A 23,730-nucleotide genomic window follows, 5' to 3' on the forward strand; every position below is an offset into this window, starting at 1 on the left:
GGAGACTTTATGCACGATATATGATTGACAGAAGAGTATTGCGAATAGGTATCTAAATGATTGAGATTACGATATAGAAAATTTTATAATATTGACGATGTTGCCCGAGAGGGTATATGTGTATTTCCTTATTAGGGGCATGATGGTAATATGGCACCCTTAGAAATTTGTTGCTTGCTTATCAAGACAATAGTGAGCTGTCGATATCGCGGGCTGCAGATTGTATACCGATAACTTATTCGTTGGAATCGTTAAGCAACTGAACAAGTAGGTCCTTTTATGTTAGCATTTGTATTTACTTATTTAATTAGTTATTGATTGTTTGGGCTTAACCCAAAGAGACTACGCACTTATTCTCGAAGTACGTGATGCTACGACTGCGTAGGTGAAAAACTTTCTATTTTCAGTTTTGATTTCAGTACAATTATTTTAACTTTACATTATTGTATGTATATATATATATATGTATGTATGTATTTTGACAGGAAGTTATTATACATATGTAAATACTTTCGACTTTATGTTTTTATAAGAAGTATTATATTATAGTATTGTACTGAAGGAGAAAGAAAGTATGAGTTTGGAGGCATGAAAGAGGAATCATTGCACTCCAATTGCAACGGAATGTCATTCTCTTTTATGCAACCGCTTTAACTTGACATCTTCTTTACATATTTATTTTTCTGCTGACTTTTCACTATTTTGTATAACAAATGATTTCAAATTTCTGGGACGAAATTTTTTTTTAAGATGGGTAGATTGTGACAACATGTCCCTAATTTTACAATTTTATTAATTTTAAAAGAAAGACTTGACGAAAACGCTCTTAGAGGCGAGGGTGTTGACTTTTGTTGACCAGCGTATAGTGAGACATACTAAACATTCTTTTAGCATAACCTTATAGAACTTATCGCTACGAACACTGGGCGCAAATGGAATTGAATTTGGAGATAGGAAGATTTTACGAAATTACAAAGCAGAAAGGGCATTTTAGTAAATTCGTTATTCTAGATATTCAACTTTATTATTTTATTATTTTATTATTTTATTATTTTCTTAAAGGATATTTGTGTGCTTGGAACCACACACGTGGGTCACATATCCCCCTTGTCCTCGTGTCTCCCACTCTCCCGAAATCTCTCATTTTCACTCTTTCATTTCAAATCTCCCCACACGCCTTACTCACCCACTCACTCACTTCCACGTGACAACCTTTTCCCCACATGCCAGACCTTCCTTCTCAGCTCTTTCTCTCTCTCTCAATACTCTCCCTTTCTTCCTTTGCAGACCCAACACTAGACCACCATCCCACGCAGCTCCGACGACTACTGCACCACCACCTTTACTAACCATTCCCAACCGATCGAAGTTGGACTCAAAAACACTAAGTCCAGGTCGAGTTTCTCTCTCTTTCTCGTTGCAAAGTACAATCACTGTGCAAAAAAAAAAAAAAAAAAAAAAAAAGAATCCGGCGAAGGTAAGGCATAAAATCACTCCAAAACCTTTGTAAATCGTGTTTAGGACTACTGATTACGTTGTTTTTGAGACATTTTGGTGTTGTTTGGAAGTACAAACCACTCGGGGAAATTTCCCCAGTTTTCCAGCGAAGCTCCGACACTGTGCAGGCCATTTCTGACCATTTCCGGTCATGACTCAACCCCAGATTGGTACATTTTGATTCTCTAACTCTTGAGCTTTACTATGGATTTTGAATTTTTTATTTTGGTTGAGAAATGAACATAATATAGCCCTTTGAAATTTCCGGGCCAAACTCACCGTTTCCAGTCTTCTTCTTCATTGGGTTTAGTGACTCGCGAGCCCAAACGGGTTAAACCTGACCCGTTTCAAAAAAAAAAAAGGGCCTAAGCCCAAACCCGGCCAAAGTCTTAAGCCCAAACCTTTGGGCCACTGATCCAGCCTAGCTCAATTCTAAAATAGGCCTGAAATATTTCAGAATATTCTTGGAATATTCCCTTACGTTAACTTTTTCAGAATTTCTCGAAAAAACCCTTCTAGGCTAATTTTGATGCCCCGAGTCCGTTCTTGACATTCATTTAGTGAAATTCCAAAGTTTTAATGTAGTTGACCGCCAGGATGTCTCGGTCGACTTTTTTGTTGACTTTTTACAAAATTTGCCCGAAACCCCTCTTAGCGTATTTTGACGCTCTAATTCCAAATCCGCACTCCGTTTTTCCAAATTTAATCATTTTAGTTGAGTTTTACTAATGGGTCCCAATCTTATGCTTAGGTGTGGTTACCATTGGAGACTTCGGCTTTCCTAGTCCGAGTAGCTGCGATCTTGCGAGTATCTGTGCATGGGTCTTTCCTTTGATATATACATATATTTATTTAGTTTCCATATATACATCTAATAATGAATTTTCTATATGAGTACCGTAATTAAATTAACATTTATAGAAAATGACGTAACGATGAGAATTAGGAAATTATAACAAATCCTACAGGATGCCTTAGTTAAACTTACGGCCATGAATAATGTTAACTATAATTATAGAAAATGCCATGAATAATGTTATGTTAACTATAATTATAGAAAATGACATAAGTGCTCATCGTTTGCTACACCTGTGTTAGTACTCGCCCGGGCCAGGGCCAGTTTTCACGTGTATGTGCATATTGCACTGTACGCTCACTTTGGATTCATTGTAGGTGCTAGTCCTATCCTAGATTGTTGTAGGAAATTAGGACTCGTATGTGCTGTGCATAGCGCCAGTCTTCACCTGATTATAGTACTAAAGCGTATATTATTGTTACACCAAGTCTTGTTCATGTTAGAATATATCTGCATGAACTTGTGTGTCAGCATGTGTCGATGAGCACTCGATATGATATGTTTATTTATGTGAGAATTGGTGATTACAGACGTCATGTATTTATTTTATGAAAGTTTGTGAAGTATTACATTCCTGAGATACTGCTGGTTCTGGTAAGTATTGTTATACTATACCTAGTATGTATATTTTGGAAACTATATTTGTTTTATGGTAAGGGGTTACAATGTTTCCAAAAAGGTTTTTTATAAAACTTTATTTTTACTACCTTTGATGGTAAATTCTCATCCTGCCTTGCTGTACTTTATTTATGCTCTGACATCATGTGTGAAATGGGTTCACATTTTCCATCCTGCCTTGCTGTACTTTATTTTTTATTTTTATATTTAGGCACTTTTAGGTTAAATTTATTCACATTTTCCACTTCACTACACTTTATGGCTTCATCAGCCTCCTGGTGTCAACCATTATAGTTCGATTCGGAGTCAAGGTGGACATTCTGGGTCGGGGTCTGTTATTACCACTATAAAGGATATTTTGGTCACTTACACTCTAAAGATAAAAAGCCAATGATGTCATCTTCCACATTTATTAACTTTTGTCTTTCATTGAAATGTTTAAAAAGTGTTGTCTCTAGGGGTGGGCACTATCACATCACAACCCAGATATATTGCTTTATTTCGGGAAATAATAATATTAGTGATAGGCCCGAACTACACTCTTGTTTAGTTAACTTACCATTAATCCCTATTAAACACTTCAATTTCATGAACCCTCACAATAAATTTATAACCAACATTTGATTATCAAAACATACGGATAAAACTCAAGTTATTGATCAAACTTCCTTCCTTAGCACAATCGTTCAACAAAAGATTTACCTTGATTAATTAGCTACCACCTAACGCGTTTCTTTATTTATAGGCCTTGGTTCCATCCATGGTCCATAATTACAATTTCTATATCACTATTTCTTTTCACACTTTGTCACCACCGTCCTTTATAAATCAAATCTCATTCTAATTATTTATTCTTGAAGTATTTAATCTCACTTATTTTTATGGCTGCATCTAACGTCTTGCTAGACTGCCTACATACCCTAAACAGGGATCAAGTCATTCGTAGTTCACATTCTAAATTGTATTTCATAATCTTCACATTTTAAAGTGACTCACACTTCATAAATTAAGTCCAAACAATTGATTCACATCAAATATATAATAAATATGGACTCAGAACATTGTAATTAGCTTAAAAAGAGCAATATCGTTTTCTTAGCCACACGCCGCCGCAGGTGGCGGTCGGCCGCTCCGACTTGCCGGAAAATTCAACTATTTTTAAAAATTCTCAAAAATTTTATAAATGAAGATCTCAAAGAATAGAGCAAACTTTATACTTGTGGCCAAGTCTAATTTGGCCTGGAAAGGCTCCAATTTGTCTCGAACCTGCTGAAAACCCTATAAATGGGTAGTCTCAAATCGTCACCTCCGGTGCTCCGCCGCCCCTACCATGGTTTGGGCTTTGTTCTAGACCTCCAAGGTAGTCTCATGGTGGTGGTTATTTAACCAAATCATTTCAGATTTGGTGGATTTCGAGCAAGAAGGGTCGGCACCCACAGGTGTGTTCTTTCCAAATTCAAGACCAAATTTCATTATTTTTTTAGGTGAAATAGGAAGGGGGAAGGTTATGGAGGGGTTTCTAAGTGGTGGTTTGAGGAAATTCACAGGAAAAATGGGTGAAAACCCATTGGAAATGCTAAGGGAGTCGATCGGGTCGGGTCACCAAGGGCTGGGTCCCGATCCTCCGTTTCTCAGTTTTTTCCTTTCCCCTCCCCCCTTCTCCTCCCCTATTGGTCACCCTCCCTTATTCCTCCCTTCCTTTTCTCCTTTCTATTCTCTTCTTTCGATCCTAACCATCCATTTTTTTTTTTCATCCCAACCACACACGTGGCATGTCACATGGCTCCAGATTTTCTGGGGCCTTCTAAAGAAATATAAAATTATCAATTTATCCCTGACTTTATACGTTAATAACTTCTTAGTTATAACTCCATTTCACGAATGGTTTGCACCTACACGTTCGTGAGATCAAGCTCTATTCAAAAATATAAATTGTGACCTCAAAAGGTCTACGGATTTTAAATAATTAATTCCCAAATTCCAAATTCCAAATGCCAAACTTCATAACTAGTTTAATTTAAAACTAAACTCAAGTGAATTAATATAAATTCTTGATTCTTTTCACATATTCATAATTTTGAATATTTTAATGCATATATTTAAATTTTTCAGGGTATTACAATCACCCTCTGTTAAAATAAATCTCGTCCCCGAGATTTCAACTGTTGTGTTACGAGAAGGAACTAAAACTATTTACACCATTTCTTTTATAATGAATACAATTAAAATCTCCGTCTACAATTTTATTCAAGTTGTTAATAAATAAATCAACGAAGAATTGATCATGATTCTCACAACCACATTCTTTGGTAATGAAAAATATCAGAACTTCTAGCTACACACATTGGTAAGATAGATATCCGAAATCCCAGTCACGCTAATTTAAATTTTAAATCATAATTATGGGCATTACCACTTACCATTACTTTTGGCAAAAATAATATCAACCATTTAGTCATAATTCTAATTGGCTACACACAACCGTTACCATAATTCTTTCCCAAAATTTCTAACCACAACCATTGGCGATACCAACATTAGAAATTTTTTGTCATACTCAATTGGCAAAACTAATATCATAAATTCCCATCGTAATTTTTCTTTCGGCCAAATCAATATTAGAATTTCAAGCCATGATCATTAATAGCTAGGTAAATATCAAAATTTTTAAGCCAAACCATTAGAATTGGCAATTCAAATTACAACCAAAATAATTGGAATTTCCAATCTCATTACTATGTGATGGAAAGAAATTTAAAACCAAATCCACAATACCGTTCACACTGAACGAAATCAAATCCCGTTCTATGATTTCATTCATATCCACAATTAAACTAAATTACCCTTAGTCATCTTTAAAGCCTTTTTAAATCTTTCATTTTAATTGATTTTCTTTTAAACTATTTCTAAAGGCAGTCGCATATCGCCTAAATTAAGGACTCACACTTCCAGAGCACTATTCACATTCCATCAACCAAATGAGAGAAATTTATATATCACGACTCTGTCGGCTAAAGAAATTAACCCTTATTAATCACATAGTCATGAAAATATGTGCTCTTCATCAACTCTGTTCACAAAATCAAATTCAACAACGACAACTCATGACTATGATAACCGAACCAATCCAAATTGTATAATCAATGTTGTGATCAAACTAAGGAAGCAAACTCAATATAATTTGTTCCAACTTATATGGCCAAATTTAACAGCTATAAGGTTAAACTTCAGTCAACAGCAAATTTTATAACTTGATCATACTCTAACACAATGAATAAGAAAGTAATAATTCAACCAATTGGTTCCCGATTTCTCACCACAACAGATAATGCATAATCTTAATTTAATCATATAAACTTTACACCATTATCCAACCAGTGCATGTATCAATTTAAAGGTAGTCCCAATCATAGGACTAACTTATCTCACATAAACCCAAAATCACCAGTTCTAACCACGACCAAAGTCAGAATATCAATCATAACAATTTTTTTTTTTTTTTGTTTTTTTAATTTGGTTCTTACCGGTTCATTATACATCAAACAGATCAACCAAAACTTTAAGGATGTCTAAATATCGTCATAATAAATCTTGATTAAAATGAGATAATCAAGATCTCATGTCTTTTGAAGCAAGTTAAGATGATCTTCCAACAAATATTAGTATACATAATACATTAAATTCAAATCACTTGCACTAGACAATACCATATAACAATCTCCACGGTGGGAAATCCACAAACACTTCCCATATATTCCACCCATACAATTACATGAGTTATTACAAACTTCTCCATCAATCATTTCCATCAAACGTAAAAACACAAGTGGGAAGTCGTTTATATTAAACGAACTCAAAGTCTCATTCCATAATTTTATTCACGTCCACCAATAATATATGAAGAACACCTCATAGTTTTTCCACCCTTTCAAATTATAATGGTCAACCATAACCACAATTTATAATTTTTTTTTTCCATTAGATAAATCATCACAACCTTGATAAATGCTAAAATTTCCAACCACAATTATCATTGGCCAAAAGATTTTTAAAATTTCTAGCCACACTTATCATTGTCAAAACAATGATTCCACCACCATTTTCTTTTTATCTTAATCAACGATTAGTAGACTGGAAAAGATAGTAATATACCTGGCCAATACACATCGCACTTTCTTTTTCTTTTCTTCTTCTTCCCTTTTTTTTTTTTTTTTCATTTATATCTACGGGCATTTTCTGCCCAATTTCACATTCACGGGCATTTTTCGCCCTATTTCACATTCACAAGCCTTTCTTGCCCAATCTCATATATCCACCCTTATATCCACGGGCCCTTTTTGCCCAATTCAAATATCCACGCTTATATCCATGGGCCTTTTTGCCCAATTCAATTTCTCAAGTGCCAGGTATAATACAAATTCTCCATCTACTTATCACCACCACACAATCACCTTAACATTCAACCTTTTCATTATGCATAGCCTAATATCGATTCAACTCATGATTAATCCAAAACTTTAATCAAATGCTCATCTTTAAAGCTATAACATGAATACGATATTTTAAAATTTTCCTACTCCCATTCAATTGAATTCAAAGCATCATAATTCACAATATATGCATTCCACATAATTTCCGTCATTCTCATAAAACTTATGAAATAATGCAATATAAATGCAAATCACAATTCCCATTAGCGAAACTTTCATATTTACCAAGGAAATTGCACCACAATCATAATACAATTTATATATGTATTTCACATATAAAACATGAATGCCACTTTGTTCCTAAAAATATGAATTCATGCAACCACAAAGCATGTCATAATGCACACCCAACAAGACTCACAAGTAGTGCATCTCGTAGAGTAGGATCATTTGCTCTGATACCATTTTGTCACACCTCAGCCCCAAAATATTGCTTTATTTCAGGAAATAATAATATTAGTGATAGGCCGGAACTACACCCTTGTTTAGTTAACTTACCATTAATCCTAATTAAACACTTTAATTTCATGAACCCTCACAATAAATTTATAACCAACATTTGATTATCAAAACATACGGATAAAACTCAAGTTATTGATCAAACTTCCTTCTCTTAGCACAATCGTTCAACAAAAGATTTACCTTGATTAGCTAGCTACCACCTAACGTGTTTCTTTATTTATAGGTCTTGGTTCCATCCATGGTCCATATTTACAATTTCTATATCAAATGCACTATTTCTTTTCACACTTTGTCACCACCTTCCTTTGTAAATCAAATCTCATTCTAATTATTTATTCTCGAAGTATTTAATCTCACTTATTTTTATGGCTGCATCTAACGTCTCGTTAGACTGTGTACGTACCCTAAACAGGGATTAAGCCATTCGTAGTTCACATTCTAAATTGTATTTCATAATCTTCACATTTTAAAGTGACTAACACTTATTAAATTAAGTCCAAACAATTGATTCACATGAAATATATTATAAATATAGACTCAAAACATTGCAATTAGTTTTAAAAGAGCAATATTGTCATCTTAGCCACGCGCCGCCGCAGGTGGCGGTCGGCCGCTCCGACTCGCCGAAAAACTCAACTATTTTTTAAAATTCTCAAAAATTTCAGAAATGAAGATATCAAAAAGTAGAGCAAACTTTATGCATATGGCTAAGTCCAATTTGTCTTGGAAAGGCTCCAATTTGCCTCGAACCCGCCGAAAACCCTATAAATGGGTAGTCTCAAATCGTCACCTTCGGTGCTCCACCACCCCTACCATGGTTTGGGCTTTGTTCTAGACCTCTAGGGTGGTCTCATGGTGGTGGTTATTTAACCAAATCATTTCACATTTGGTGGATTTCGAGCAAGAAGGGTCGGCACCCACAGGTGTGTTCTTTCCAAATTCAAGACCAAATTTCATTATTTTTTTAGGTGTAATAAGAAGGGGGAAGGTTATGAAGGGGTTTCTAAGTGGTGGTTTGAGGCAATTCACCGGAAAAATGGGTGAAAACCCGTCGGAAATGCTAAGGGAAGTGATTGGGTCAAGTCACCAAGGGCCGGGTCCCGATCCTCCGTTTCTCAGTTCTCTCCCTTCCCCTCCCCCTTCTCTTCCCCTATTGGTCACCCTCCCTTATTCCTCCATTCCTTTTCTCCTTTCTATTCTCTTCTTTCTATCCCAACCATCCATTTTATTTTTTTCTTTTCATCCTAACCACACACATGGCATGTCACATGGCTCCAGATTTTCTGAGGCCTTCTAAAGAAATATAAAATTACCAATTTATCCCCGACTTTAAACGTTAATAACTTCTTAGTTATAACTCCGTTTCACGAACGGTTTGCGCCTACACATTCGTGAGATCGAGCTCTATTCAAAAATATAAATTTTGACCTCAAAAGGTCTATGGATTTTAAATAATTAATTCCCAAATTTGAAATTTCAAACTTGATAACTAGTTTAATTTAAAAATAAACTCAAGTGAATTAATATAAATTCTTGATTCTTTTCACATATTCATAATTTTGAATATTTTAATGCATATATTTAAAAATTTCAGGGTATTACAGGCACGGACGAGGCCGGGCCCAAATTTGAAAGGACCAGACCAGACCCACTTCAAAAGGAAACAGGACGGGTCACGGGCCGGGTATTACAAATCTAATCACTGGAACCGGACTTAACTCGACCCGTTTCAAAAAGCCGGTTCGGGACGGGTCCACAGGTCCTTTTTTTATTTTTTATTTTTTTTTATCGCCTCCCAGACTCGTTCATCCTCCATCTTCGACTGGTTGACATCAAGACCTTCATCCGCTGGCCGTTTCCAGGTGATTCAACTTGCTCGTCCCCCACACAGACTCAAATCGCTCCAAGACCTCGTTGTCTTCCTCAACATCCTCAAATCTCTCTAAGACATCATCTTGGCCAAGCCTGACCCAGATCCTCCGCTTGTTCCACCATGTCCGAAACCTCTCGATCAAGCTCCTGTTTGAACTGCACAGATCGGAGATAGAGGCGTATGGAGAGAGTGAGAGTTAATCGATAAACCCTGAAATTTTAAATAGTGTTTTAGAGAAATTACCTGAAATTATCGACAGCTCAACCGCGGGATTGGAGGAAAGAGAGAAAGGCGTGGATGACGGCTTATGGCGTACCTGGTGATGCTTTGTGGACGGCGGCTTGTGGAGCAGATGGTTTACGGCGGGTGAGCTGGGTATATGCCTGGTTTATTATGCTTTGTGAAGGTTTAGGGCAGGTGAGATATGAGAGAGAGAGGGACCGTGGGAGAGAAAGATCAAGAGGGAGGAGATCTAGATCGAGAGAGATGAGATCAATAGGGATGAGATCGAGAGATCGAGGGAGGAAAGAGGGTCGAATTAGTTATGAGAATAAGAGAAAAAAGGTAATAGACAATAGAGGGTAATCACAGTAGGCAATGAACGGTATGGGCCGGGGGCCCGTTTTCTCCAATCTTTAAAATCGGCCTGCCCAATTATTTATCAAGAACCGGTCCGCCCCGCCCCGTTTTGTATTTGTAATTTTTGGACCCGCCCCGACCAACAGGTCCAGGACCCATTTACCCACCCCTAGTTGTCTTAATATAATTAAGTATTAAAAGTATACTTTATGTGTAATTTTTCTCTTCTTGATATGTTTAAAAACTAGTGGAGTTCCTTAAAATATAATGAAAGTTTTGGTCTCTATATATAAAGTTCCCTTCTTCATAATATCAAAAAAGGTGAATTATTCATAATGTCAAAAATACTCCTCCTTATCTGGGGGAAAAAAAAATCCTCCTTAATTAGAATTTTAAAATAAAACAATTTAATTTAAAAAAATCAAACTAAAAGAAAAAAACCTACCCATGCAGTGGCAATAACTATTTTCCTATTTTTTCTGTAATTACTAAGTAAAGAAGAAAACGTAAAAAAAAGTATTTACTGCACCAGAGCATCTGCTGCTGCTGATGCTCTCCCTGTACTTCGATTTCATATGGTAGCAATGGATCGCGGCCACGTGCTCTACTTTTCGCCTCTCCCGACCTCTTCAGGTATTGAAGAGATCGGTTTCATCTTCCCGTTCTTAAACCAGTATCTTTATTATGGTATCTTATAGTAATCTTCTAAACTTACCACTTATTCCTGCATCTATCCATGGTGTGCTGCCATAGTTCCCATCCCCAATTGACTCTAAAGGTCGTACCTTTTTGCACCATGATCATGAAAACAAGAATTAGTACCAATGCCAATATATGGTCATGATCATGAAAAAGTTTTAAAGCTTGTCATTCTAAGTGATTGTACTTTTTTTTTTTTTTTTTTTTTTTTACATGTTTCACACTTCTACATTAATTCTTATGAATTTTATTATTTTTGCACTCAAACAATAAACACTATTCCTAAGGGTTTGGAGGCTTTTTAATTTAAACAACAATGTAATTACCTTCTAAGCGTGCATGATGCAATCACGAGCGTTTGTATATTCTTTTCACATGTTTCATAGTTCTACATTAATTATTATCTTTATTTTGAACTCCCCTTTGCAAGTGAACACTGCACGGAATACGGGCAGTGTTCGTCAGAGCGTAGACCCAACTGCGATATGCACTCACCTGCTAGCCTTTCCGAGAGTGATTGCTTTCTTAGCGCTCTAAAGTGGGAGAAAATGTTTCCCCAGGGGCTGTATGAGGGAGTGCACGCTTCATGGCTAGTTGAGAGGCTGCTTGTCGAGATGCATTTGAAAAAAATATCTTCATCAGCTTCTGTGCATTTCGTCAAGAGTGCGCTGCTTGTTGATGTGCTCAAGAAGTCAACTCGTTAAGGTGGACTACTACGCGATAGTGCTGGTTAAGTCCATAATCTGCCGGAATATGTGTGGATCACCATTTGGAGTTAAGCAGCTTGGTTGAGGTTCATCTCCGTGAGTGGTGGAAGTATAGTAGACATCAGGAGTGAAATTGAAGCTTTAACGAGCCAAATCTGCATAAAACAGGTCAAAAACACTGAAAACGGGTTTGAAACACCAAAAAAGTGGGTCTGGAACGCGAGAAACGGGTAGGAAATGTCGTCGAAAAATATTCCAGTTCGTTGGTGGACCGGTTCGGGCGCAAGGGCCGCGGATCTGAGTTAGTTGACCCGTGTTGACTGCAGCTGGGCGTGTGGGCGAGCAGGGCCTGCGCCTAATGGGTTTGACTGGGTACGCTGCAGTAGTTGCTGTCCGTGCATGTGGACCTCGTTGAAGCTGGACCTCCTGGCCTAGGGAACACGTGCTAGGCTGCATGGCTTACGCGGAAATGGTCTTCTGGAAGCCTTGCATATGAGCCCGCACTGATGAGGTTTGTTGCTGCGCTGGAGGCTAGAGGCTTGCGTTGGGCAGGCGCAAGTTGGGTTTCTGCATTGGGCCATAGCCTTGCCTTGCTTGGCAGCTTCGGCGCACGCTGGAGCTGGGCTCTTTGCTGCTGACGCCACCCTTTGGGCTTTATGGGTACTATTCCTAAACCTGTACGGGCAAGACTGCTGCCTCTAGGTCTTCACGTCTAGGGCTGTCCCACGAGCCACCGCCATGGCTGGAATGGTACCCCGCGGTGGTCGGGTTGCTCCGTTGACCCATTCTCCGGTCCTCCATGCGGGTGAAAACCTAGGTACGTAAGGAGCATTGTTCGTCGTGATTTCGGAATTTTCCGCCATCGTATTTCTTCCCCATGGCTATTAAAAGAACTTACAAAAAATTCTTGGAATATGAACATGTGGGAAGATTTACATATAAACGAAAAATTTGAAACGTTGAAAGCAAGAGTCTTCTTCGAGTGTTTGAATCAAGCTCTCAATAAAAGTACCAATTTGTGATAGACAATTTCTACCATCTCCAGTCTTAACGAAAAAGTACCAACAAAACAATCAACACCACCTTCGATCAAAGACCAAAGCCTCACGAGCCCACGAGGAGTTGGGGGGTGTTGACCAAAGTATCTCAGATGCTTAAGTTAGTAAATCTGAATGGAGAGAGTATTTAGAGTTTTCTATATAGAGAAAAGCTTACCAAAATTTGGTGAAGATTGAGGTATTTATAGGAAGGTGTGGCCGGCTATGGGTGTAGGGTTTTACCCTACACATGACAGCATCATATTGACCAAGATGGGTCATCCATTGGATAGATGAGGAAAGAATATTCCCAATATATTAATTAGGAGATAATATCTTAAGATAATGGTGGAAGTATCCATAATTGATTGAAATAGGGACTACTTACTGGATAAAGTTTTTTTTTCCCTTTTTTTTTTTTTTTTTTTTTTTTTTTTTTTTTTTTTTGTTGAACAAACTTCATTTTCTACACTAAGGGGGAGGGAATGAATTTGATAAAGTTGATCTTCAATTGGGAATGTATTACAAGAAGGGAGCTTTGAGCAGTCGTAGTCAGCTGGTTGAACTTCCAGGGATGTTGAGCTGCGCGTGGGAGTATGTGTGAAGCCTGCTCATTTAATGAGATCAATCTTGTTTTTCTTGAATAAAAATCCACGTGTCGCGTTGTGGATTTTTAGAATTATTTTTTACTCCACACATGGTAGGTTATGATGTAACACCACGTGCTATGAAATTAAATCCCTTCAAGTTGTCATACCAGTTTGCTCTTTTGCATGTTAAAAATAAATAAATAAATAAACACCTACTACGTCGGTAATTTGGTAGTTTGACTTAAATTGTTGGGGAAAATACAAAAAACTACCTCGACTATTTGTGTCACGACATTTTCATACCTTATCTTTTAAAATTGACAATGTCATACCTCATCCTTAGAATTTGGTCCAATGTTATACATTCCGTTACTTGGCCGTTTACTTTTCAGTTAAATACTGACGTGGCTTGATTCGGGACCCACTTTTTATTAAAAAATTATTAAAATAAAAAAAAAATTTTAATTTTTTTTTTAAATAATAAAGAAAAGTAAAAAAAAAAAAAATTAAAAACACCCCTTGCGGAAGAAGAAGAAGAAGAAGGAGAAGGAGAAGGAGGAAGAAGAAGGAGAAGAGGAGAAAAAGGTGAAGGAGGAAGGAAAAAAAAAAAAATTTTTGATAACCCACCAACCCCAGCCCCCCCCTGCCCGCCCGCCTGTCCCGGGCGCGTGTGCGAGGAAGAGGAAGAAGAAGAAGAAGAAAAGGAGAAGGAGGAAGGAAAAAAAAAATTTGAAAACCCATCAACCCCCCTGTGGAAGAAGAAGAAGGAGAAGGAGAAGGAGAAGGAGGAGGAAGAAGAAGAAGAGGAAAAAAGGAGAAAGAGGAAGAGAAAAAAAAAAATTTGAAAACCCATCAACACCACCCCCTTGCAGAAGAAGAAGGAGAAGGAAAAGGAGAAGGAGAAGCAGGAAGAAGAGGGAGAAGAGGAAAAGAAGGAGAAGGAGGAAGGGGGGGAAGACAAACTAAGGGTGGGTGCGGGGGAAGACAAATTGGAATTTTTTTTTTTTTTTTTTTTTTGTTTTGGGGGTTTGCAGGTTGGGGGGTGGGGGGGGGGTGGGAAGAAGATAAAGATAGGGAGAAGAGAGCGGAGGGGGAGGGGGAGGGACGAATTGAGACGGTTTTTTTTTTTTTTTTTTTTTTTTAACTTTTTATTATTATTTTAGTATTTAAAATTATTAAATAATTGTTTTTTAGCTTTTAATAATATTTTAATGATTTTTAAATAGAAAGTGGGCCCCGAATCAAGCCACGTCAGCATTTAACTGAAAAGGAAACGGCCAAGTAACGGAAGGTATAACATTGGACCAAATTCTAAAGATAGGGCATGACATTGTCAATTTTAAAAGATAAGATATGAAAGTGTCTAACACCAATAGTTGAGGTAATGTTTTGTACTTTACCCTAAATTGTTTTATTCTAGAAACTCTAATTAAGATGGGGGCATTTTTTGGTATTATGTAGATTAAATTACATGTGATTATTGTATTTTTTTGAAAATAAAATATTAATTATTAATTTCTTAATTTATTTTCTTAGGTTTTTGATGCGTTTTTTTTCCTTTATTTAGTGGGATATTAGTTATTAACTTTATTATCTCTTTTTTCAATTATAATTTTTCCACCAAAATAATTTTTTTTGTTCTACAAACGTTAAATATTATCTCTTTTTTCAAGTGGTTCGTTTTATTGATTTATTTTTACCAAATGGTTGGTGATCCAACATAGAAAGCACTGTAATTTTTTTTTTCATATTTTTTTGTCAAACTATTTTTCTTTGCTTTTTTTTTTATTTTTTTATTTTTTTACTTGTAGTTGTTGACAAATTATTATTAGGTACAATATGTTATGTATATATTGCCGTTGGGTACGTTTGAATTTGTAAAAATAAAAATTGATTGGTACGTTTATTTGTGATTTTGGTACGTTTGATTTGGTATATATTGTTGATATTGATACATTACTTTCAATTTTCGTATTTTAGATTTCATACACATTATTTATTGGTACGTTTATATTGTTGTTAGTCCTATTATCTCTTAATGTATTGATATAAAAATTTATATTGGTACGTTTAATTTCGTGAGATGGAAAAATATTTTCAACCATTTTGGGAAAAAATTATATTAAGTCGTCGATAATCATTGATAAATTATAGGAAGTATTGTGAAAATAAATTGTATTTAACTAGGGTTTTTTTTTTTTTTTTGTTTACAATTATCTCCAAGGAGGAGAGGGTAATCAAAATGCTAGATTATGGGAAGTTTGGTTCAATATGCTGTCATTTTTTTGGCGTGAGATTAAGAAATATGGGGTAGTGGCAGGTCATGTAATTTTGGTATAAAAAATGATTTGGCACCAAAATGATGAGAAAAAGAGTTTAATCAAATCTCTAAAAGGCATAGATATTTAGTCTAAAAAAATTAAAACTGAGGCACCTATACCAAATCATCCCTTAAATTTAGCAGAAAATGCTGAGATGTTTATTGGTATAAGCACTTTAATCAAATCTTAAAAAGGCAGAAATGTTTAGTCTAAAAGATATGAAAAAGTTGCAAAGGATTCTAATTTCCTTTATAAATTTTCACGCTTTGTCTTATGTTCATTTTATCTATATAGCAGCATCTTGTCATTCGCTAACGCGGTGGGTAGTTGGCTCGAGGGGCTCATGAAGTCATGTGGGATATTGGAATTTTTTTTTATCAAATTGACATATTTCATTATGTTATCTTTCAAGCACATCTCATAAGTTCGAAACACTGACACAGACGAATTGGCTCAAATAGCCTTCAGAGCACAACTTTTGGGGGGCAAGCTAGGCCGGGTCGTACCAGTCCTGCGACGACCACACTCGGCCTTGGTTAATCGACAAGTTCTCCAACATGACTGCATGATCCGTACACAAGTTATGTCCATACCTTTGTTATTGGAGTAAGAAGATCTTGTAGATTTTTGCGCGGTCGAGACATTACCTGATGACTGAAGAAGGTCAGTTATGTAATATCTCGATAATCCCAGTGGCAACCATGATCGCAAGATAATGGTACATGCCGTAAATTACGTAATGTACTAGAATGAGTTGTACCGAAAGGGTGAAGACAGTCTGCTGTTATTATGCTTCGGCCTGAAAGAGACCAGCTGAGCGATTACAGAGGTACACAAAGGAATATGCGGAGCTTATCAATCTGGACTTAAGATGTGTTGGTTGCTTCGTCAACACGACTATTTCTAGTCGAGCATGTTGAAAGATTGCATTGAATACGAGCAAGGATGTGTACAATGTCAAATCCATAGGCCTATATAGAGAGTCCTGATCAAATTACTTCACTTGGTCACTAAACCATGGCTGTTCAGAGGATGGGCCATAGATGTGATCGGTAAAATTACATCGTTTTCCGAGTCAGCAAAGCATGCAAAGATACTTGTTGCAATGGACTACTTCACCAAGTAGGTCGAAGCAAAGTCATACGCTAAGTTAACCTCTAAATATGTTTGTAATTTTGTGAAGGAAAACATTGTGACGATATTTGGCGTACCATATATGATTATAATAGACAACGACACGATTTTCATGGCTGACAGGTTTAGAGAATACATGGCGAGTTTGAAAATTCGGCTCGATCAGTCCACGCCATATTACCCACAGGCAAATGGACAAGCCGAAGCAAGTTATAAAGTTTTAATTAGCATCCTTAAGAAAATGATAAAAGAAAAGCTTGAGATGTGGCATTTGAAGTTAAACTAGGCATTATAGGCATATCGAACTTCACTCTGATCAGCAATAGGGACGACGCCATATACGTTGACTTATAGACACGATGCCATGCTACCAGTCGAGCTAAGCATAAATTCGTTACGAGTTATCAAACAAAGCAATTTGTTCAATGCCAAGTATAATCAAGCCATGAGGCAAAAGTTGGAGGACTTAGAGAAAGCTCGACTAAATGCCTATATTTTACTAGTGGCACAGAAAAAGATCGCCGAGCAAGCTTATAATCGACGAGTTAGGTAAAAGACATTCGGCAAAGGTGATTTAGTATGGCAAACCGTGTTACCAGTAGAGTTTAAAGATCCTAGATTCGGAAAATGATCACCGAATTAGGAAGGACCTTTCGTCATCCATAAAGTTCTCAGGAAGAAGGCATACCACCTTAAGGATCGAACTGACTTAACTCACAAATTACTAATCAATGGAAAGTTCTTAAAGAAATATTAACCAGTCATTTGAGAAATGCAGGAATAAAGAATTTTTATTGATTTTCAAAGGGCGGACAAGCAAAATTACAAAAATTAATTTGCCTACAACTAAAGACAAAGTCCTAAGGGGTCGAATAAAGGAAAGCTTCTAGAGTGACTTTCAGTTCTAACCACCTTACTTCGCCTATTATGACTTCGGCCTGCCTAGTTTTCTTATTAAGTTGTAGTTGTTGTATATGTTTCGCACCAACTGCGTATTCCGTCAGTCGAGGCTTATTTGACTCAAAATTTGTTTCAAGCTTTGAAGCAACGGCCAACCTTTGACTTTGAAGTTCAGCTATTTGACGATCGAGGTCGGCCAACCGTTCATTTTTGGCCTTTATGGCCTCGAGTTCTGGTTAGATAGCTTCATGAACGATCGTTGCAACCTTGAGGTTGTTTTTTGCTTGAAGAGCCTACTCGAATATAGTGAAATATTCCTGGCTTCATTCTAAGACAGAAGATATATGAACAATACTCTCACTATTCAGTAGACCGTTGGTTACAAGGTCGTTTAGGCATTCCCTTATAGAATCACGGCCTTTACATTGAAGGATTTGTGAGGCCGAGAAAGACAGAAGCTCTTGTAGCTTGGCGAAGGCATCGAATGAGGTTGCAGAACATTCAGCCACTGTTGTTGAAGGCCATGCCGCCCTAGAAGTACTGGAGAGGAGGGCATCGAGCTTGACTTCCCATAAAGGCTGCATAGAAAAAGTTGTAAGGAAAAAGAAAATCCAAAAGGGATGGCAGATAAAGAAGTTGTGTTAAACCTGCCGAGAAGAAACTTAAGCCATATCTACTGGTTCGTTACTCGAACCCAGAGAGCTTAAAGGCAGAACCCAGTGTTTAAGGCAACCTTTTAATTCATGTGGCCGGTAAAGGTTATCTATGTTTGATGGCCACTAAGGTGGCCATGAAATATAAATAACACTCTTCGGCGCATAGAATTTTTAGTGAAATGAGCGATTGGGCACCTGGCATTTAATATCTTTTTGGTTTAGAATTCTAAGGCATGAAATTAATATAAGGAAATAATGAGGGTTTTTACAAAGGTCAAAGTGACCTCTTGAAGAGGAATGCCCAGGTTCTGGTCTTGGGGATGAATCAGCATCTCTGCTGTCACTTATGGCTCGATAAGAGGCGCCACTTCATGTCCTGTATTTACTTTGGCTGAAAGAACATCGACTTGGTCGGCTGCCTCAACCATCAGTTGAGGATTGGTGGTTGGGAGTTCAGCCAGTCGAGGGCACCTCACTAGTGAGGGTTATTCGCTCTCGTCATCTTAAACATAAAGGGGGATTAAGTTTCCAGTTTAGAGATAGCTAAAATGAAAGAACACAAAAGAAGATTGCCATACCTCTTCTTCCAAGACGACCATTGAAACTTTCTTTAGATTAGGGGGAAGGTTTCTTTTGGCCGTGGTGGTCGCTGGCTATAGTAGCTACTAGGCTGACATCAACAAGAGCAATGACTAGCTCTAGAAGTGCAAGTTCCCCGACCACAACAGCAGCCAGTGTTGTAGGTTGAACTGTTGCCTGACCCACGGTTAGGGCGGGGAGGGGTTTAGCGGCACTTCTGCTGAGACCTAGTTAATGAGAGAAGAGAGATGCACACTAGGAGTAGTTGCTCTTGTAGTTTAAGTCGAAATAACATGTATTTCTTGTTTTCCCATTTTTGCCTTTTTTTTTTAGGAGTTTTAGGGGCCGAGCAACGTTATTGGCCATCTCAACCTCTGGGCAAGGTTGTTTTCTCAACACAGTTTGTGCAATAGGGGGCGCTGCATGAGTCAGTTCGGCTGGATGAACGGTGGTCGCAACATTCTTAGGAGAATGAGTGAGTTTCTTTTTGACCGCGACCATCGCAACCACTTCGACTTTTTTTATTGAACGACTACCTGGAAAAACTGAGTTTGAGTCAGAATGAAGTTTGAATTGGACGGAAAAAAAGAGTAAGTCAAAGATGTATACCTTGAGCCGCTTATTTGGATTTTGAGGCAAGAGTCTTCCTCAGTTGATCACTGAAAAACTTCTTCAAAAATTCCTCGGCTGAGGTACTGAAGAAATCCTTGACATAGGCATTCTACCAATTGGCAAGGGTCCTGGTACAGTCGGTATCTGGGGTATACGGTAGAAGGCATATTTTGGTGCACCACTCTTCGAATTCCTTCTCGGCCTCCTAGCATTCCCTATCCGAAGAGCTGGGGAGGCATTCTTGGCTCAAGAGTGAACGAGAAGTGAGGAATGGCAGGGGCAGCCCTAGAGATAACCCAGTTGATGGGCCACGAAGTGAGGATAGTATACTTCCCAGCTGGCTCGTCAAGCGTCATAACCATAGGGAAGGTCGCGAGCTAGGACGAACAACTTCTATGATTGTTGAAGGTCGGTCTCCTTTGCTTCTCCCCACGCTGAAGTAAGGAGCCTGATAGAGGATGGATATTTCTAGCGGCGACAGACCAGAAACTCCTCGTTATACAAATCTTCAAGGCTGAAGAAATGTTTAAATATATATTTGGCCGAGTGAGCAAGAAGGAGGTGTGAGGCCAATTGAACGCCCATTGCTTCAGAAGAGTTGGAGCTAGGGATCTTCGGCCTCAGTGTGCAAAAGTAGGCTTGTAGCCAAAGTTCAAAGAACCAAAGCGGGCCGTTTTGGTGCAAATCAATCCTCCCCACAGAAGTCTCGGCCAAGCATCAGGTAAGATTGGCAAGGATAGTTGGGCTGAGGGCCAGGACATGACCACTGGCTAGGGCCTCAGCCACTAGCATGTTCTCAGACAAACATTTGTTCAACTTGGTACAAAAGATGAACTTGTTGTACCAGTAGAACAAAAAGGCTCCATGCTCTCCCTTCCTAAGAGTTTTCTCTTTTGAGCCGGCAAAGTGGGTGATCAAGGTGTTGTAGAGTTTTTGTGCAGCTTAAGCACCTCTTCTTTTGATGGTTTCTACCCGTCTTTCTTCAAAGCTTCGATGGCATGTTCACCAAAGACCGCCTTCAGGTCCAGGTCAAATTGATACCGAGATAGAGTGGTATCAATTGGAAGACCAAATAGGGAAATGCCAAGTATGGTCGTGACATCTAGAATAGTCGGACCAATGGGGCCGAGAGGAAGGACCGTGGTATTAATGGCCGAATACTAGAAGCTTAGGGCAGCCATTAAAAGTTCTCGGTCCATGATGATCTCAATGGTTAAGAGCTTAATGGCATTGAAGATGCTAGGAGTCTTCCATTTACCTCCGAAGTGTGGCTCCATCTGGGTGACCTATACAGCCTAGGCCAAAGGGGTCGAAGGCCAAGCTCTTTGGGGTTTGGTCGATTCCCACTTCAACCAATCATACCCTTGGAAAAAAAGGTTCAAGGCAGTGGGCCTTCAACATTATGGAAATGTTTTCTAGGACGTTGTCCTTGAAAAATGGTCCCAGGGTTTGGTGGGAGGCACTAGAATCACCCTCAGATTGAAGTGATTTGATGGTGTTCTGATCAATGATGTCTCTGTACTTGTCCCACTTCTCAGCAAGCTTGGTGATAAAAGTGTTGGTAGTCATTGATGAAGGTTTAAAGGTTTCTAGGTTATGAAGTTTGGTTTCTTTTCTGGGTTGAGAATAAATGGCAAGAGTTTCTAGAGGTTTAGAAACATGAAAATCCAAATGGAGAATAACGGAGTATTTATAGGCATTTGGGGAGAAGATCAACAGTTTTAAATTTCGAAGAATGAGGGGTAAATCTAACCAAAATATTTTGTAATCATGATAGATATTTGAGAATCCAGGTGAAGAGGCCGAAAAGCTCCCGGATTGATGATGCACAATTGCATGTAACAGCAAGTTTAATGGCGAATGGACGTTTTAGTATCCACACACCTCAAAAAGGCCGAAAAGCTCACGAATTGAGGTTGCACAATTGTGAGTGATAGCGAGTTTAATGGCGAATGGATGTTTCAGTGTGTGCATGCCTTAAATGTTATTATTGAGGGACAAACGTACCAAGGAGATGCCACGTGGCAGGGAACCTGACATAATTAAAATGGTGTAATCGCGCCTAATAAATGCGCTTGGGTGGTTGGGATATTCGAGATTTTTTTGTGTCCTTCAGGAATATGCTAAGGGTTCATTTCGCTTCTTCAAGGTCGAAGCTAGGCCATAATTTATAGGCTGAAGACCTCAAAAGCGAGGGGGCAATGTTTGGGCCCAAAATATTATTTTGGGCCAAGCTTAGAGTTATACTCTGCCCAGTAGTATTCATCTAGAATCTTGTCGTGGGCTGTCCAGTAACGGTCGGCCGAATCCTACTGCGAGGAGGATTGGTTTAGATAAGGGTAAGTTAGCCGAACCTAGTGTAACAAGAAGTCTTAAGGCTAAGGTTGAAGATGCTGAGAATCAGGGGATGAATTTGGTTTGTTAAAGTGCTTGGTTGAAAGTCCTAGTGAAGTTAGGATTGGCTGAAACCTAATCAGATTAGGTTGAGAAGTTTTAATTCGAGTATGATTCTAGCTCAACCATAAGGGGGTTTGCTACTATAAATAGATAAAGGAGTGCCTCATTCAAGGCTCCATCCAATTCAACACACAAATTTCCTTGCGCAAATCATCTCAACACCCTTTGAGATTTTATCATTTTCCATTTCTTCCCTCCAACACATCTTCAGTTTGGATAAACAGCACTGTGAAGACAACTGGCGACATCTTCAATTTGGATAAATAACACTGTAGCCGTAGAGCCAGCCAATTGAGGAACACATTCAGTTTGGATAAACAGCACTGCTTTGAGCCCGATTGGTTATTTATCCAAGTCTCGACCACCAAGGATTTTAGAGTCCTTGTTGGTAGAGGTCATTTCATTAGCCTTCTCAGTGAAGTGAGGTGTTACCAGGTTATTATGCTCGGCACATTGAAAGCCGAGTTGTTTTGTTTATGATTAGATACTCGCAAGTAAGTTTCAGAGTTCGGCATTCTGACGGTCGAACCACGTTTACAATCAAGACATACATTTCTTTTGAATACTTGTGTCCATATAGTTTGGTACTAGTTCGGCGTGCTTATACGCTTACGAATATAATCACTGTGACCGAACCCGGTGCTGACGATTTGTAAACTTTGTAGAACTAGCAACCTTGTCTTCAGGCTTTAGAACCCAAAGGCTGAGACGTGTTCCTTCCTAGGTCGCAATCGCAAGATCAAGAAGTCAGCAGTGCGCACAACGCAACATCAACACATTTTACTTGGCCTGCGCGCCATGTAGGCTTAGTAGTTTTTAGGATCAACAAGATTCCGTGATCATGATTGTTCATCGTACATCGTACTGTCATAAATTTCTTCAAAATTTAAAATTAAATATAAATAGTACCTAACGAAAACTGATTGCATGATGTACGATGAACGGTCACGATCACGTTCACCAAATTTATTTTCTCCCAGTATAGATATATATATATATATATATATATATATATTTAAAAGGTAGAAAAGGTGAATAATTCATAGTATCAAAAATACTCCTCCTTAAGCCACTTAGTACTACAGTTTAGTGATATTTTTCTTCACTTGTAAGTGAGAGATCTTCGGTTCGATTCTTGCCAAAGGCGAATTTGAACCACATTATTGTTAGCTCATTGTGAGACTTAACCCACACATCCCCTTAGTCTAGATAATATCGTATTCTTCAAAAAAAAAAAAATCCTCCTTAATTAGAATTTCCAAATCTTTGACCCCAAAAAAAGAAAAAAAAAAAAAAAAAGAAAGAAAGAAAGAAATTCCAAATAAAACAATTTAATTTAAAATAAAAAAAAAACTAAAACTATAGGAAAAACTATTATTTCTGCAATTTTGTTTTTTTTGAATAAATATTTGCATAATAATAAAAAGAACAAAAATTACAAGTAAAGAATAAAATGTAAAAGAGGTTTGAGAAGAAATACTGACGATTCGGTGGCTAAGGACATGGCGGTGGGGGGATTTGTCTTAAAGAATCATAATGGGCAGATTATTGGAGGTGGAGCTTTAAATCTAGATGGTGCCACTATTTCAGAATTGGAGGCTAGGGCTCTCAGAGAGGGCCTTCTTTTTGCTTAGAGAAAGGGCTATACAAAGATTATGGTTGA

This window comes from the organism of the source record quoted next, unplaced genomic scaffold, assembly GCF_019419815.1.
Source record: "Pyrus x bretschneideri cultivar Hongxiangsu unplaced genomic scaffold, Pyrus_bretschneideri_v1 Contig217, whole genome shotgun sequence".
In the NCBI taxonomy this organism is placed as follows: Eukaryota; Viridiplantae; Streptophyta; class Magnoliopsida; order Rosales; family Rosaceae; genus Pyrus; species Pyrus x bretschneideri.